Below are 9442 nucleotides of genomic sequence, written 5' to 3' on the forward strand. Positions count from 1 at the left end.
CTCGGTAATGTCTCGGGCACACGGCAAAGTACAGTTTTCCAGTAGTGATGTTTTCAGTCTGAGGTAACAGAGCTCTGGCAACCCGCCCAGTGCCTTGAGACACTTCTCATCCACACGTATCTACAAGTTGGACAGGCTAGGCAGATGTGCAGAATTAATCCATGAAGGCAACTTGGGGAACTTGATATGTGGAAGAAACAAACATCGGAGACCTCGAGAGGGTACTGCTGCATCACAGGCATTCATATTATGATTATCAGTGAACAATGGACCATCCAATGTGAGACGCTATATCTTCTGGAGATTGCCTAGCGACTGCATCAAATCTATCTGCATGCTCTCGTTCATGTCATTGATTTTATCAATCTTAAGCACCCTAAGTTCATATAGGTTGCCTAGATCCTTCACAAACTGCCTCTATGACTCATCATTGTCACGAGGTCCTCTTATCGGTAGCTCCTCCAGTGAAGTCAACCTCCCTATTACCCCATCTGGTGCAATCATCTGCTGAGCACGTAGGCATACCGGTTGAGTTAGCATGCCAATGCTACACGGCAATTTCCAGATTTGAGTATTCTCCAAGTTCAATGTTTGTAGAAACTTCAGGGCACCTATTCCTTCTGGTAGATTTTTAATAAAGCCAAAACCATGTATCCTAAGGTACCTCAAATGAAGTAGATTTCCAATATGCCCAAGGCTGGGGCATCTTTCTCCGAATATGCAGCCCTCCAAAGCTAGCACATGGATGAGTTTTAACCTTCGATGCAAGGCCCACTTAGCAATATAACACTGCAAAACTATAAATGACCTCACTTGTGGTTGTCGCAGGTTCACAGGAGTATCCGCTGTGAGATCCAGTTTTCTGTTTCTGGGGGCTAACCGACGTGCCTGGCTTTGTGATAATGTACCACCATCACTTACAAAGTTTTCCTCTTTTGACTTGGAGAGGGTGAGATCAAGCACCATATCATGAACACGGCAACCATCCATGATGCCATAGACTTTAGAATCCACCCCCTGGATCATACTTCTATTTATGAGGTCATGGAAGTATTCCTCTCCTACGTCAAATGAGCAACGTCCTTGTTTCTTCTCAACAAAATTTTCAGGTATGCATTTCCATATCAAAGAATCCTTATCAATAAGAGTGTCTTCTGGAAAAACAATTAAATACAACAAAGAAATCTTCAAATGAGAAGGAAGGTCATAGTAACTGAGAGACAATATATGCATAATGTTGTCCATATGCCTTTCATCCTTATCTCCATAGAAACCAGGAGAGTTGCACACCTCAATCCATTCTTCTCTTGATTTACCCAATAGTAAACTAGCCATTGTGATGATAGCCAATGGAACTCCACCACATTTCTTTAGTAAACGTCCTAGCCTCGTCGGTCAGGGAAAGAAAATGACTTCACATGTTCACCAGCATTGATGGTGCGGAAGGTGGTGTGATAATTGTGAGACTTGTGCTCATGTAGTACTTAGGAGATTTCTCCTTGAGTGAATTTCCGAGATCATTGGCGTAAAACTTGGTCAGCTTGCCAATTATATATATGCACGTGAACTTGAGCGTTTTGTCATGACTACTTAGAATCATTTGCGGGTACCGAACCCAAATGAGTTTCCTAACCGAACCTGTATCTCGGATGGGCCGAGAAGTCAATATAGACAACAATTAGTCGAGCAACATTCCCCTCAAAAAAAATTAGCCGAGCAACATTATCGAACTAGCTTGTGACTTGTGCAGATGTGCACTTTGCACGTACAAGCTTGCATGGTACTGTAGCCTTTTATTGGCTTTCTTGCCGTATATACTGTACATGAATACGCTTGTTCGCACTTAGCTAGCTTCTGGTGCTTGTACACTGGTGGTGTTCCTGGGCCATCAAGGCCCGGCTTGCTAATTAACGTTTCGGCACGTGCTCTCGAGGAGTTTCTAGAATGTGCTGACGTGCTGCCGCAGTGGCGTCTGGCGTACATTCTTGTGTACACGTACAACTTGCATGGGCCATGTACAAATTAATCCTTTCCTGGAGGCCCGTAATTAAGATTACTGACCGCTAATGGCCGGTGCTAATCATCCCAAATAATCTTCACGAACCCGGCCCTGCATGCTAGCGCAAACCGGGCAGAATAATATACAATTCTTATGCCACAATGACTGTGCATTTGTACACGTCTTTGTACACGTATACGCTTAATTAGCAACACGCCAATTATTTTATCCAAAAGATCTAGGCCTAGAAGTAGAGATGAAAACGGTCGGAAAACCTCTCAACCGTTTTCTACTTCTACATTTGAATACGAAAACGAAAGCGAAAGCGGTAAAGCCGGACACGAACTTATGGAATATCAAGAATTTCGAAAACGAGCTAATTCGAGTAGAATTATGTCGAACACGGTCGGTATACGAAAAATTAATACGGAATATTGACCCGTATGATCAAGTGCATAACAATTAACAAGTGCATAACCAAGTGAATAACAATTAACAAGTTCTAGAACTTCCATAAATAGTATCTCCATTTCACCATTTGACACTACATAAGAAAGATATGATTTTTCTAAGGCAACAAACGCGTGTACGCGATTAATATAATGCCCAAGCTTTGTTTAATTTTTTTAACATCTTAAAGACCTCAAATGAACAAACTAAAACTAGAAAGTTGTAGATCCCGTCGAGAGCTACAATTATCATAGAAAAATCATCTTCATCCGAGAACGTATGAAAAAGATACAATTTTTCTAAGGCCGGACATTTAGGGGGCCAAATTCGGTTTAAATCGAATTTCGAATTCGGGATATTCCGAATTACAATTAGAAAAGTAGAAAATGGTCGGAAAATGGCTAAACCGTTTTTGTTCCGATTTCAAATTTGATGTTCTAAATTTCGAACCGAATTTGAATTTGTCCGAAAATACGAATTCGATCGGATCAAATATAGAAAATGATGCGGTTCGGTATGGGATATTTCCGTACCGGTTTCATCCCTACCTAGATGTCTCAGCAAGCCACACGTGAGAGAGAACACTTGGATGGGCCATGCATGAGCCCAATATTGTTAATTAGCCATTGTTCTAATTGATGGTTATTAGGCAACTCGTTCATCTTTAAGGCCCAAATGTTTATATAGCCCATATTTCGTAGGCATCACGTAATTGTCAAATTATTTTATAGGCCTCATTCGACTCATGCTAAATAGGCTATGTAATAATATTACAACATGCCAAAATTCCATCATACAGTGGGTTCAAGGGGCGGGCCAGGTGGGTGGCGCGGCGAGGCGGCAGGGGTGGGGGTGGGGGCCGGGGCGAGGGCCAAGGCGAGGACGACGCTGGCGGAGCCATCGCGCTGGAGGTTAGGGGAGGCCAGGGTTGAGTGGTGGGGGCGGGGCAAGGACAAGCGCAAGCGTGAGGAGGAAGACAATGGTCGTAGGGTGGAGTCGGGTCGCACAGCTCCCGGAGCGCATGACCAATGGCGCTTTATCGCGGTCCTTCTCTAGGACCTCAAAACTACATTAAAACTTTGGTAGAGTGAATACAAGGGAGTTATTTCTTCCTTTTCGTCAGAAGTGACTCTAGGGTAAAGTGGTGAGGAGTAACGCGCGAGAGAAACTACACTTGTGCATATATGGCATAGAAATGGAATAATTGTGAAAAAACACATGTAACTGCCCAAATTAAAATAAATTCGATGACACGACAGCCGAGTGTTTTTTTTGACACTCGGCAAAGAAGCTTCTTTGCCGAGTGTTTATTTTACACTAGGCAAAGAAAATTTCAAAGCACATTTTGAAGCAGTAAATTAATTCAAATGAAAAAGTTTTCAGCTACAAAGTTGTATAACTCATCAAGATGTACAATATTTGTTTTGGTCTTTTCTTCATATGACAAAGTGAAAGTAAATTTGTTCACAAATCTAACATATCTCTCTTGTAGTTTATGAAACTACAAGAGAGATATATAAGATTTGTGAATAATGTTAGAACGACCATGTCGAATGAACAGATGACTAAACAACCAAAATAAACTTTGTATATCTCGAAAAGTTATGAAACTTTGTAATTGACAACTTTTTAATTTGAAATCATCTTGTCATGCAAAACTGTGTTTGAATTTTAAAAATTTAAAATTCGAACTTTTCAACTGACCTCGGATGGAAAAACAACCAAAATAAACTCTGTAGATCTCGAAAAGTTATGAAACATTGTAGTTGGCAACTTTTTGATTTGAAATCATCTTGTCATGCAAAACTGCGTTTGAATTTCAAAATTTTGAAATTCAAATTTTGTAAACAACCTCGGATGGAAAAACTTCCTAAACTAAAAGTGTAGATCTCAAAAAGTTATGAAACTTTGTAGTTTGCAACTTTTTTATTTGAATTTGTTTAGGGCCTCAAACAAGCAATTTACACTCGGTTTAGTATAATATGTTTGGAACTAAAACGGAATCCAGACACAAGTGACAGTGTGGTGTAGTGGTAGAGGAGGTTCGCGCGCAGCGGGAGGTCGTGGGTTCGAATCCCGTTGGCCGCGTTAGTGCGAAATTTACGCGAAAAATGCCAGAGATGGGCGGGCGCTGGCCGGTGGGGGCCTCCATCGATTAAAAATAATTCCATTTTTTTCCATTTTTTCCCAATTTTTTCGGGTTTTTTTCAGTTCCAACTTTGCCTAGTGTCGGGCACTCGTCAAAGACTTTGCCGAGTGCCCGATAAAAGGCACTCGGCAAAGAATTCTTTGCCGACGGGTTTTTTGCCGAAGGCTCTTTGCCGAGTGCTGCACTCGGCAAAGGCTTTGCCGAGGGCAAAGTAGCCTTTGCTGAGTGCATTTGGCACTCGGCAAATCGCCTGATTCCGGTAGTGAATATGGCCAAGATCATAGCAACGAAGTGAATGAAAGTGCTAGCTTCACCGGTTGGAGAAATTCCGCAAAGCAAACTGGACCCCCGATGGAGCTCTTGAAGATGGGCAGGCATGCATGCATGCGGAGGCACACGAAAACCAAATGTAAGCCTCATTTAACATAAACACACATATCATTTATGTTCCAAACATACTTGCAGGTACGCCAACAATAAGTGCGAGAGCGAAATGAAATATACTAAACAACAGGCATGATCGTCGTCGATCAACATTATTAGAGGTTTAAAGCACGCAAAGGTCCATCAGGAGCACACAGAGATATGTGACCGTGTAGTAGACTGACACCAGCTCCATGCATGCGGCAATATAGGGGACAGCAGACAAGAGTACCAAAATGCTCCCAACGTCATGAGATCCACCAACTTAAGCCGCAAACTCCTCCCATGGAGGATCAAGAGGCAAAAGGCTGAGTCTCCGAAGACTGAAATAAAAATTGTAAGGAAAAATAATTTCGATTAGCATTATCAGTCTAGCATTGATGATTCATGAAGGTCAATGGAAATGATGGATGAAGTCGGCTAAAACAATCAACAACAGACTATGGTACTTCGAAGTGTGTGTGAACTGTTGATCTAATTGTAAATTATTACATATTACCTGTTCTTATAAGAGGTAATAGAAGAAACACAGAATAAATAGAGAAAACGCCTACTTATTAGATAGATCTAATATACATGCACACATGATCTAACTTTGGTATTTGATGCAATAATGTGACATGTGGATGAGATATAAAGTATCTTGCTTTACTAACATGTTCTTTTCTTGTAACTTAACAAATAAAGATCAAGAGTGATATACCTGTAAAATTAATTTTTTAAATGTGGAACGACAAACGTTATCCGTAATGATCTTTTCAACATGAGTAAATCCATTTTTAACAGCAAAATCGTGTTGATGGTATATGTGATTTATTTGTCACTAGCCATTGCACAACACTTTTAAAACCAACATCATGTTAAAAATTAATGTTCTTGCGTACTCAAACATATAGTCCGTACGTAACAACAGTAACAAGTATATACTTAACTGTATATATTTTCTTAGAAAAGTGATAATAATTACTTCATATGTACAGTAGCACAGGCAGATGAAATTAAACAAGGAAGCTAGGACGAAATTTAACTGTCCTACTAATTCTAAAAATGAAGGGCTATGACTTTCCGGGCATATTGTTACGATAATAATAATATAGTAATGGAGAAGTAGTACGTGTTCGTGCCTTAGTGGAATGGGGAATGGAATGTGGTTATTAAACACGTTAGGCAGCTGGTACGTACCTCTTCATCGTCACTGTGTACTGGTCGTGCACCATAAGTACTTCACCAAACATTTTTATGTACGTTAAGGGTGAGTGCGGAACTATTGGGATGGAGTTGTGCTTGGCGCCTGAGCTCAGCCTCTGCCTTGTCCACGTCGTCAGGGAAGGCATCCTTACAGTCGAGACGTGCTGTGACATAGCGTAGCGAAGGGAGGCACTCCAAGTCCAAGCCGAGATTGTCACTCCGGGTAGCGTGCCCATCCTTGTAGAAAGCCCTGACTGGGACAGCGAACCGAAGCACGTGGAGGTTTGGCATCACAGCAACAGGGGCCGGTGCTACTCTACTGCTGCAGCCCCCGTCCTCCGCTTTGGAATCAAATACCATAGCAGCATCCTGTTCTTCCCTCCAGATGCTAAATGAAGCACTAGTGGAGTCATCGTTGGCCGCCAACTGGACCATCTAGTAATACAACTTGAGGATTCTCAACTTCGGGAAGAAGACATCATGGGCAGCAATATTAACTACCACAGCCTGCTCTTGAGAAGCCATCCCATCAGGCGGTACAATAAGGAGGAAACGGAGTTCTGGCAGCCCACCCAAGGTTCTCAGACCTGCCTCGTCCATATGATCCACACACAAGTGCAAGTAGCAAAGGTTGGGGAGAAGCGTGGGATCTATGAATGATGGCACACAAGGGAACCTGAAGTCTTTCTATATACAGATGCTTGAGATGATCCGAAACCACGACTTTGTCCCACTTTGTTGAGGCAGGCATAATTCCAGTGAGCAGATTACAATTCAGATGCAGATGCTGGAGCTCCTGTAGATTGCCTAGTGACTTCAAAAGTTATGCCTGCATGCTCTCATTCAGCCTGACCATACTAAACACACGGAGCACTCTCAGTTGGCGCAGGTTGCCTAGCTCCTTCCAAAATTGCCTCTCGGACTCAAAAGACAGCATGCGAACACTTATCCGTAGCTCCTCTAGTGACGTCAACTTCTGGAGGAACCCATCGGGCACCATCGTGTATTCATCACTTCTTATGCAGACCAACCGTGTTAGCAGGCTAACGCTCGATGGCAGTTGGACTTGCATACCATATCCTCTGACTCTGATACCTTCCAAGTCCAGTGTCTGTAGAAGCATTAGAGCTCCTATCGCCTCGGGGAGCTCTTCGACATGTGTACCTCGTAGCCCTAGGTACCTCAGATGAACTAGTTTCCCAAGATGCTCAAGCCAGCGCCTGCCATACTCATGTGATGTGCACCTCTCTAAATCTAGCACACGTAAGAGTTTAAAGCTCGGATGCAAGACAAGACCACGGATACCACACCCATGGGCAACCAATGACCTCAGTTGTGCCATGTCCCTATGACCGTCATGATGGGATTGATCCAGCAATATCCTATTCTGGTGTGCTATCCGTCGTACCTTATGTTGTGATGATGTTCCTCCATCCTCATTTGAGATAGTGATGAAGTTTTCTTCGCCTGCCAGACCACGAATAAGATCAAGGACCATGTCATGAACACGGCAGCAATCTATGATGCCTTCCACTTCTGATTCTACCCCTTGGATCATGTTTCTGTTTATGAGCTGATGGAAGTATTCCTCTCCCCGCTGAAACAGGCTTGTTCTTGTTTTCTTCTCTATAAAGCCTTCTGCTATCCACTTCCATATCAAAGAATTTTGAGAAAATTCCGTGTGTGCCATTGAATGATTACACAATTCCGGGCAAACCACTGGATCTTTGATTTGGACATGAGTGCCATTGAAATTAATTTTACGTTCCATGCGTGCCACTGCCGTCAAGACCGTTAGGTTTCTCCACCGTCAACTAGTGTGGAGTCTCTTAATTTTTTCAAAAATCCCAATTTTACCCCTGCCCTTTGGGTGAACTTGGCGTAGTCAATATCCTGAGTCCCCTGCAGCCACATCATCGCTTCTTCCTGACCGCAGGATCCACGATCCTCTCCATCCGCTCCCTCCTGCTACAGCAAAACCCGTACCTATCCCACAGCTCACCGTACAGACTCTGGAAACATCGACTCCCCCCAAAAAAAGGAAAAAAAGAGGAAATCCCGTCCACACGGCCTCCGCTCAACCCGTCCGTGCGGCCTCCGCTCCCTCCCCGCGGGCGCCTCCGCCGCCGCCGCGCACGCCCGTGCACTGCCCGCCGGCGCGCGCCCACGGGGGAGCCAGCGCGACCTGCCTCCCGCGTCGTCCCGCGTCCCTGCCAAAACCTCGCTTGCCCGTCCACGACCCGGTGCACCCCACGCCGGCACAGGTGGCCGAGCCGATTTATCCCGCCGCCGGCGCCCTCCCCATTCCAGTCCCCTACAGCCTACGCAGGCAGCGGCGGCGGCACAGTCGGCCACGGAGGAGAAGCCATTGCGCCGGCCTTGTCTCAGCTGCCACGGTTCGCAGTGAGTATCCCAGACCGTGGTGGGCGGCATGGCGCCACCGGAACCAGAGCCATGTCGCCCAGAGTGGCTTCCTGATGGGTAAGTAATTGTGTTCTATCTCGGTTTCTTGTTGTGTTGAACCCTAGATAGCTTCCGATTTGATACCGCGTTCGTCTATAGGATGGATCCAAAAACAAGTTTCTTCCTTGATATGAAATTGTTTGGTAACAATACTAGAGTGGAGGGTGGCTGGTATAGTACCAGCAAGGTTGTAGACAGTGACTATACTAATTTCGAGGACTTCGTTGATGATATCTTGCATTCATACCCTAAAGGCTACGATGATGTTGTCAAACTGTTCTACCTTGCCGATGAATCCCATGTAGAAATCAGAACAGACGAGGAGCTGCTTGCAATGTCTGCTAAGCATGAGAGCTCTAAAGTCATCTGCATGTCCATTGGCTACTTTGATACTAGGAAGCCACATGTTCCTCCTCCTGATTGGAACATATCCAATGTTGTTATTTCTGATGTTGTGCCTTGTACACCTTCTTTGCCACAAAACCCTCCTCTCAAATCTATCACACAAGGCACCCAACCTACAAAATCTGATTCCCATGGTACCCAACCTACAGAAACAACTAATGACACATTGGACACATATCTTGTGAATCCTTTCCCACAAAATGAGCATGCTGGAGATGATGATGATGATGATGATGATGATGATGATGATGAGGGTGATCATGAAACTACATGTCCTACACAGCCAACGCCCAAAGGAGACTATGTGCCCAGCTCTGATTCTAAATCAGGCTATGGAACTGATGATGCCTCATCTGATGAGGAGC

Source organism: Miscanthus floridulus, chromosome 9, assembly GCF_019320115.1.
Source record: "Miscanthus floridulus cultivar M001 chromosome 9, ASM1932011v1, whole genome shotgun sequence".
Lineage (NCBI taxonomy): Eukaryota > Viridiplantae > Streptophyta > Magnoliopsida > Poales > Poaceae > Miscanthus > Miscanthus floridulus.